Below are 10,242 nucleotides of genomic sequence, written 5' to 3'. Positions count from 1 at the left end.
ACAAAAATGATATTAATAATAATAACTGGTTTTGGTATCTCATCTGCTATAGATGTATTAGCTATAGTTTCTATTGATGTTTCACATATTGTTGTTAGCTGATATATCATTTGTGGCTTTAAACTATTTCTTTGTTTGGAGATATATCAAGACATGCCTAAAACATGGAATTCATAGCAGCATTAGGTACTCTGCTAAAAAAAAAAAAGAAAACCCTGCTCCATATTGCATATAGTTGAGTTTTGGTCTTTTCTTTGTTCTTTATGAGGCAATGATTGTGGGAGACGTCGTGCCACTAACACCTAATCAAGTTCAGCTATGTGAGCGGAACAGAGAAAACAGACTGTAATGACATTTATTCAGACAGAGTTGGGAAACATACCAAATTTATAACTATAAATACTATAACTTACTAGACAAGTGTTTGGCAATTATATAAATACTGGCAATACCCAAGCAAAAACGTACAAGAAATTGTCTTCCAGTCATTAAGAAAAGCTAGCCTCACTGTTGACTTCCTAATATGGTCTACTCCATTAGACTGCTGAAGTCTTCCCAGTGTGATATACTACATCTCTGAAAAGGAATATATTCACAGGGATTGCCCCTCACTTACTGTAGAATCAGATGCCTTTGTTTTAATCGGGCTGTTTGGCATTACAGTCCAAGAGTTGGGCACTTGCTCCTTATGTTCCTAGATATTTGATCAACAAAAGAACTGTGCACTCTCAAACAGCAGGAAGAAATTTCATACAATCCTTATAAACTGCTAAGGCAGATTACCAGAAAGTGCCAGTCTTAAATGTCCCCCCCCTTTGACTCTTTTCTGATCCTGCTATTGTGGAAAAAAAAGAGTCATTAAAGCATTGGATCCTGAAGCATTGGATTCAGTGCTGGTTAGTATCTCCCATTCTTTTCCCTCATAGTACTGTTTGACATGTGCAGTGATTTGCCCATTCATTTTTACTATATATGGATCTGATTTATTTGAAGATCTACAGTACTTTTAGCAATCTTGAGAAGATGACTACGCATGTGGCATCTTGCTTGAATTGCCACCTTTTGTATCATGGCCAAGGAATCTTGAGGGAATTTTCATTTGCCTTTTACGTGGGGACGATCTTATCTGGCTTCTGAAGCATCATACTTGAATGAGGAATATGGACTAAAACTTAGGCAGGACTCTTCTGTACATTTATATGCAGGGAAGATGTATATCTAGGCAGAAAATGTGATGCAGGTCATCTGTTTTGCAAAAACAAAACAGCAATGTTTCTAATGTTCTAATCTGGAGCTGGTTTAAATTCTTCCACCTGCCTACATCATTTTCATAATTACCATGAATGGAAAAAGCATATATGTATCCATATACTTCTCCATGTGGGACTAATAATTATTTTAAAGGGAGAGCGGGATTTGCAGGGAGAAAGGGCTAAAATCTTCCTCCATATAGAAAATTATTCTGAAATGTCTACCTCCATCATGGTGGCTTTTAGTAAAGAACAGTCGAATTTCCAGTTGTGGAGTCCAATGCCACACCTCCTAGGTCTCTTTTAGCTCTTAAAAGAGCCTGTTTTAGACACTCTTTTGATCCATAGTAAAATATTGTGAAGCTGAAGTGCCTACATCTAAATGAGATATTTCACTTTACATTTTGAATATGCATTCTCCCTCTCTCTCTCCCTCTCTCTCTCATAAGGCAGCTGAAGATATTAAGATGCAGCCTTCTTTCACACACACTTAATTTACAAACTGCAAGGATTTCAAAGGAGTCGTATGTTCTTTCCTGTCAATAAACTATGCACGAAAGAGTCCCAGAGAAATGAAGAATCGTTATGTATCCTTTCTGATCATCTAGATTTATTTTTGGTGATGGAAAGACAGACATCACATTAATAAACCTCCCTAGAGCAAAAGACATAAGCAAAGCAAGAGAATCGTTTTATTTATTGGAATGTTTAGAAATTATAATTAAAAATAACAGGGAAGGTCATGAACTTAAGCTAACCAACAAGATTACATCATTGTTTTCTAAACATCACATCTTACTGACTTTTTTTCTGAATTGGAGTCATACTTCACTCTTGTTCAGGAAGAGGAATATATATATGAATATGTATAAACTATGATTTACTGTTTCCCAAGGACATCTCCCTCCTGGGTTTCTCTGTAAGTTCCTGATCTGGATATGCCCGCTGATTGGATAAAGGCATGGCCAAAGAAATTATTCTCAGGAAAAGCCAAAAAAGAGATCATCTCTGAGGATGAATAATGGTTCTACATGCCTACATTGCCAATGTTTTGAATTATTCATCATGTTTGATGTGATATTGCCCAGAAACTGATTAGAAGGCAGAGTCATGAATTGTATAAGGCTGCACTGGATAATCTCCCTTGTGTGTGGGGGGGGGCACATTTTAGGTTCATGCTTAAATTTACTACTTGAACCAAGTTAGCATGTTCTGACACATATCTTAGAATTAATTAGCTTCTCTTTTTTAATGACTGCTTTAGAATTGGTTCTAATTTATCACTAAGAAAAAGTATAAAAATCATCATCCTCACTTGAAGAACAATCCTAAGTGCTGCTGACTGAAAGAAGTGTGAATCACTGAATTCTTTAAAAGACCTATAGGTAGTCCTCGTATAGTGGCCATAACTAGGACTAGCAATTCAGTTGTAAAGTGAAGCAGTTACTAAGTGAAACTGTGCTTATGATCTTACTTCAGCTTTCTTTTGCTTTACAGACCCGGAAAGATCAGAAATGCAAGGATTGATTACAAAGCTACTTTTTCATCGCCATCATAATGGTGATGAAAACGGCTGCTATATGAGACAGTTGTTATATGAGGATAACCCTTACTGGTTTTTGCAAACCAAGGCAGGAAGCAGGGGTAGTTTTAACTCTTACTACGGGTAGATGTTTATTTCTCAAATTCAGTCCACTTTGAAACTAAGAGGAACACTGCAACATTGTATGCATGTCAAATATAAGTGGGGCATGATTTTCTTGCCGATAGGGCTGCTTTCTCCTTTGCAGAAAAAAGGACTAATATTGACCATATATACCAGTGGTTCTCAACCTGTGGGTCGGGACCCCATTTGGGGTCGAACGACCATTTCACGGGGGTCGCCAAACAAGGCTGTCCGCCATTTTTTTCTCCTTTTCTTTGGCCATGCCCCTGGTGATGTATAAGTGGTTGGGGGTCACCACAACATGGGGAACTGTATTATGGGGTCGCGGCATTAGAAAGGTTGAGAACCACTGATATATACCAATATGTGGTGTCTTACATGAGAATGATTTATTTTGGCAACATAAAGTGACGCAAGAAGGGAAGGCACCTCAGCCATTTTTCTTGTCATCTATTAGGTACTCTGTCTGATATATTGGGGGGGAAAGGAATAAATTAATTTTAAAAAGTAGTAGGGAGTTGCCATGCAGCAAAACAAAGCTCTAGCACTGCTCGATAAAAATGAATTTTAAAATAAACACCACAGGCCTTCTTGGAAGTTAAAAAGAGTGGACAGCTGCAGTTTGTTTAGAACTGTGTGCACCTGCGAGAGCACTGAGAGAGGTAACCCAGGTGACAGCAAACAGTGCAGGAAGGAAACAGGCTTGAGGAGGTAGTGGGAGCAACATCACACGCTCCAGGAGTTTTGTGACTAGCCATGCTCCCAAGGCAGCCGTTTTGTGAGAGTACAGGTAGTCCTCGACTTACAACAGTTCATTTAGTGACCATTCGAAATTACAACAACGGTAAAAAAAAAGCGACTTATAACCATTTCTCATACTTAAGACCATGGGGCATCTCCATGGTCACATGATAAGAATTTGGATGCTTGGTAGCTGACTCATAGTTATGACGATTGCAGTATTCCGGGGTTATGTGATCCCCTTTGGTGACGTTCTGAGAGGCAAAGTCAATGGGGAAGTCAGATTTACTTAACAGCCGTGTTACTCACCTAACAACTGCAGTGATTCACTTTACAATTGTGGCAGGAAAGATGGTAAAATGGGGCAAAACTCCCTTAACAAATGTCTCACTTAAGCCATAGAAATGTTGGGCTCAATTGTGGTCGTAAGTCAAGGACTACCTGTATCCATCAAGATTCTCAGTCTTCCAGGTCCTGGGAAGTGCTTTTTCTTGTTTTTCTTTGAAAGACATTTCGCTTCCCATCCAAGAAGTTTCTTCAGCTCTGACTGGATGGTGGGGAATGGAAGGATTTATACTGAGGGTGAAGGTTTGTTCTCCGAGCTTGTGGGCTGGTTTCCAAATGTTTTACTACCAGGCTAGCTAACATCTTCAGCTGCGTTTAGGGGATGTCTGTGTCTGTGCTCTTCTATTTATAAGGGCTTCGGGTGTGGATGTCTGAAATGAGGGCCTTGTGATGAGTTATCAGAGACAGACTTGTGATGGGTCTTGTGATGGGAAGGTTACATCAAGTCAGGGTCATTGGGAGGTGAACTGCTGGGGGGAGTTGCGTGGGGTGGTTGAGGGTTGGTGGGCTGTGCGATTGATCTGGATTATGGGGGTTTGTAGGCTGGTTGTAGATCAATGCATCCGTTGATGGAATTACTTGTGGAGAGCCAGGATTCAATGAACTCACGAGCATGGCGGTTGGTAGTATGGCTGATGGTTGTACTGTTGCTCCAATCGAACTGGTGTTTAGTGTCGGTGTGGATAGCAATTAAGGATTTGGGATCGTGGCATTGACTGCTAGCTGGTGTTCGTGGATCCTGGCTTTTAATTGATGTTTGTCCCTTGTAGAATTGGTTGCAATGGTTACAGCTGATTTTGTAGATAACATTGTTTCTTTCACCCTTCTGTGTCTTGTCTTTGATTCTGGATTTATATTACTTGCAGACAGCTGGCCATTTGCATTCTTTCAGACAGTCCTTTATCTGTGTCCTCAGGGTCACCTGAGTCACCTGAGCCTTCTTAGACCTGAAACCTCTTGAAAAAGCACCTTTGAGAGGTATCCATCCTGGCATCCAATCAAAATGGGTCCCCTACTTCCAAAAGGCTGGCCTGAAAGGGGCGCTCAGAGAAGCAGGCAGGCTGGGTTGGGGAAACCCGGACAGCTGATAGGCTATTCGGCAAAGGCATTAGGCTTCCAAAGTTATCATCATTTTAAGCGCCTCCTCCTCCTCCTCCTCCGCTTTGCCAATCTCCAGCCTCGAGGTCACTTCACGTGCTCTGACCGGGGGGGCTTTTCGAGGGGGAAACTATTTTTTTTCACGCGCGCGAAATTCTTCTTCCTCCGCGCCCCGGCGGCGTCCCAAGAAGCCAGCGCCAGGCGAGGGAGACACCCACTCCGCCAAGTAGAGCAACTGGGCGCGCAGGCAAAAAGCTGGGACTCTTCCCCACCTTCTTCCAGAGGGAACAGCAGCGGCAACTGCCAGCCGCTCTCCGCTTCACGCTCGGGGTTTCCCGCTCCGCCATTCCGCCAGAACCCTCTGCATGCTGCTGAGGCAGCTGGTGGTAGCCAAAGGGCGCGAGCCCCGCTGCTTCCCCTCCCTCCCTCGCCGCGCCTGCCCGTTTTGCGACCCCCTCAGCCTAGACGCGCCGCGGAGAGGCGAGGCGAGGCGAGGCGAAGAGGGCATTTCGGGCCAGCGGAGGAGACAATGAACAGCGGCAAAAGCGAGCAAGAGCTCAGCCCGGCCGAGGCGAACTTGCAAGAGGAAGAGGTACCTGCCTGCCGAACGGGAGGCGGTAGTTTAAATTGGCTGCCTTGGGGGAACTTTCCGAGCGCGGTGTCGCTCGCCACGGGGATATTGGGGAGCCCTCAGGGGTGGAAAGTTTCGGGGCATAGGAAGCGTCCCTTCTGAGCGGGAGCAGCCTCGCTGATGCTGTGCTTTCTGATCCTCCGCCTGTGGAGTCCATTGACGCTTGGCTCCGTCCGCTTCGGAGGCGAGAGAGAGATTGCGCAACCTTTGCAAAAACGAAAGGAGTTTCGGGTGTTCCAAACAGCATCGCTTGTGGACCGTTCTTGAAATTCTAGAAGTTGGTGGAGAGTGGGGTTGGCAGATTGAAACGAGGGAAAATATCCTATTATCTCTGTCTGTCTGTCTATCTGTCTATCTATAATCAGTATAGTTTTTTTTTTTTTGTCCCGTTGTAATCATGTGTTTCTTTTTCTGGATTTAGTGTCCGCAGCAAACTGCTGGTTTAAAGCAGCATATTCCTTTAAAAAGCCAGGCGCCCAGATTAATAGATAACGTATCGAGCGCATTCTTTTCCGATGAGTTAAGATGCGGAAAACTAAGAACTTGGGTAAATTTTAATCCGCAATGTCATATGCAGGAGAAAGTGAAATCAAACAGAATAAAAAGGAGGTTAGTCATGGATCATTTGCAGCTGCAGGTTAGCCGTATCCCACGGTTTAAGCAGCCTGGTTGTGTCTATGTTTGCTCTGAAATAAATATTTCCAGGGAGGTGCCTTGCACGTATGTGCCCAGAAGTATCTTTTGAAATTATAACATAATATTTGCCTTTATAAAATGCGGTTGTTTAAACTATAGAGTGACAGACATTCAAAGCTCAGTCTTGGAGCACCAGGTCCTGATGTTGATTTGTGAGAGAAACTTTGTTTTTCCTTGTGACTGTCAGAAAAAAATATGTAACTCATAGTTTTGGCAAGTTGGCAAGACAGTTGCAATTAGCTACATTAACAATACACACATGCATATTAAGGAAGAGAATAATTTTATCTTGGGGAAAATAATACTCCCCATGTAAATAATATTTCTAAAGCGTATAGCAATCTATTGATTGCTATAAATAAGTTTTGACACATTAACTCGTTACCAAGTGATAATACCATGTAGATAAAAATACGGTTTATTTAGATATAAATAAATCAGAAAATAAGGTTTCTTTGATGTACTGTAATCTACAGTATAAGACTTTTTAAAAAAAAACTTAAAATCTATAATTCATCTGGATTATTTTTCAGAGCTAGTAAGATTTGATATCTTTATGAATATTTATTTACTTCATTTTTTTATCACACCTGGGAAAAGAAAAGCTCATAATATTGTCATCTTTAAACCTGTCTACACTGTGAGCAGATTTCATGGTTTTATTGTGGAACTCTAATTTCGTGTTTTTATTGTAGAAGTCTGAAGTTTTGAAACAGGGAATTGTTACAGGATATATCTGCTATCAGATAAGGCATATCCTTTCTTCCAGTAATGCCAAGTATGGGGCAGGTTTGCTTTTAGAAACAAAGCGAAGAACATTTTCAGAGGACCTAGAAGTAGGGAAATTCTTAAAAGAACACTATTGCTACAGCATTTCCTGAAGAAGTGATATTCAAACACCGATTCTCATTACTTTTATAGTAGCAGGAGATAAAGCAGGCAGCTCTGTTTTAAGAGCCTCTTGTTTTATAGGAATATCAGACAAAGAGAAGTAGGTTAATTTAAGATTCCTCTCCAGTGTTATTCTTTAGTATTTGTTCTGTAGGATTGAGTTAAATTTCGACATGGATTTCAGGAAAAGAGTAGTGGTTTTAAAAGTTGCACACCGAAACACTACTCATCCCCATGAACTCTACAACACCTTTTTGGAATTGAATCTGAAGTGCTATTTGGCTCTTTACAGCAAAACCAATTATTAAAAAAGAAGGAAAGAAATGACCATCCTTTCCTTAGAATATCTGACCCAAGTAAGATTTGATGGAGAAAACTAAATGTGCTTCTAAGATGCACAGAGACTGAACACATTATACCAAGAAGGTTTTTCCCCCCTCAGATATTTTAAAATAAGACATATGTTCGTATTTAGCTTCCTACAGCTGCACAGTCTACAGTAATAATGCTAAATCTTGGCAAATGAAAGTATGGCATAAATGAAAGTGAAAATAAGTAATGGGGAACTATAGTCATTCAACTGACTTTGGGTGATACAAACCGGTTTGGTAATTTAACTGCCTAGTACTTACTCTCAACTCTCCTTTTGCTTTTACCCTATAAGTGTGCTTACCTAATTAACATACTCAAATATCATATTTTGTAAGGATTCTCCCATAGAATATACTGATATTCCCACTCACAACATTGGGAATGCAAACTAAAGGTCAAAATCTTGGTCCAGTGGAGGGAGGTGTTTCACCCTTTCCCCAAAACTATTTTTCAGAATGCGTGCTGCTTCCTAAGACTTCTGTAGTAGGATAGCAATACAGTGTCCATGTCTGCAATGATAAGCTAGATAAGTGTGCTTTAGTATGTTTTGTCTATCCAGCCCAGGTGGTCAGTTTATGATTCAGTGAGGTATGTGAAACTTGAACAGTGAATTAAGCAGGTAACCCATAAGTGAGGAAGTGGAAACCACGTAAATACAAAGCTAAATGTCTATGAAGTTTCTCAGTCATCCAGGTCATAGTTGTCCCAAAGATGCTTTTTCAAGAGGCAATTGGACTTCCTTTTTTTTTTTTTTTGAAGACCTTTTGCTTCTCATCCAAGAAGCTTCTTCAGCTTCAGACGAGAAGCTTCTTGGATGAGAAGTGAAACGTCTTCAAAGTAAAACAAAGTCAAGTTGCCTCTTGAAAAAGCACTTTTGGGACATGTAAATACAACAATCCAACATACTTCTTTGTTCGTTTTTTCCCGAGCATTAACACTGAGTATATGTAACATGAAGGGTTACATATCAGTACTCTAGAGCCATTTCAGTAATCAAATGAGGAATTTTTAGAAATCAGAAACTGCTACGATGAGGTACAGAAAAATATTGCAACATATTGCATCTTGCCTAATTTTACAAAAACAAATCTATGGCTAAACTTAGACATGAATCCAAGTTTCCATTTCCAGAGCTTATGTGTTTCTAATATACTATCCTATCTTCAGGATCAGTTACAAACTGAAGAGTCTTCATGATTAGTGGGGATGTGCTCCCAGTTGAATTATATGCAATGTAGATTGGCTAAAACTGATTGTGTAACCAGGATAATACATGTTCAGAAAAAAGATAATGGTCCTGTTAACGTTAACATTTTGTTAAACTCCCCAAACTAAAATCCATGTCTTTATTTCTTAAAGTTTGGAAAGTCCAGCCTTTCAATTATTCTAAAGTTTCAAAACAGTATGGCTATTTCTAATAATGTTAAATGAAACATCTGAAACTATAATTAAATGAAAACAAAAAAAAATGCATAGGCTATTTAAGGATTTGATGGTAAGTTTTGACTGAATTAATGCTGTTCAAAATCAGTCTAATTTCAGTTTCTAAAAATTATTTTACTTCTAGCAGATGGGCTAGAAGGATATGTTTAATTTTTGGAAACTTGGACAACTATTCATTCCCTTTTTATAATATTACTGAGGGGATACCGGTATCTTTACCAAGTACTAATATTTCTTGTTATTATACCAAGGGGTTTCTTGGTTTTCTGAGTTATTATGCATATAATACAGATTTTGCTACTATAGATTCTTGGCGGTGAATCTAGGATGATTTGTCAATGGGGCTTTCATGCATTTTTCTTCATATGATGAAGTACCTATTTGTTCTCAGGTTAGGTTTATTGATGTTGACCACCAATAGAATCAATCCTAGTATGTGCCTGGACTATACAGCCAAGTGACAAAATTTGTCTAATTATACATTAGCATTTGAGGGAGGGAGGAGGGACGGAGAGAGAAATTTATTTATAATTTCAAGTACTCTAATTTTTATTAGTCATGATCAGAAAAGATTTTGGGGTGTTTGTACTTATGTGGTCATATATTATTTCAGTAATAGGGATTGCATAACATGCTACTGTGATTTGCTTGATTTTATTGTTTATTACTAATTTCGTTGGCATATCGGTTTTCAGTTTAATGTAGCCTTAGAGATTAGCACAAAGATTCTCAACCATAAATTAAATGTTGTAAAAGAAAAGAATAAAAGCAAGAATTATGCAACATCCTACCATACAATAGTAAAGGAAAATTAAAAGTTACCCCAGTAAACAAGTATGTGTTTAATTGTTATTTAAAATTTAATGTGGGAAGTAGCATTTTTCTTTGGAAAGAATTCCAAAATTGGGGTACCACTACTGAAAATTCAGTAACCTTGGTTCCATGCTATGGGCCAGAACCACTTTTGGGATGTGATCGGGACCTCTTCAGCTGAATAGAAGAGATAAAAACCAAGATTGGTTGGTTCTTACTGCTTTTGCCTTAATTTGTTGTGTGAATTCAGTCAATGTGGCTTGTAAAAATGGTTTATGGTTTAGTATATCATGTGA

Source organism: Crotalus tigris, unplaced genomic scaffold (assembly GCF_016545835.1).
Source record: "Crotalus tigris isolate CLP2741 ecotype Arizona unplaced genomic scaffold, ASM1654583v1 scf7180000017946.1269602, whole genome shotgun sequence".
NCBI classification, from domain to species: Eukaryota; Metazoa; Chordata; class Lepidosauria; order Squamata; family Viperidae; genus Crotalus; species Crotalus tigris.
This window is presented reverse-complemented; position numbering follows the sequence as displayed.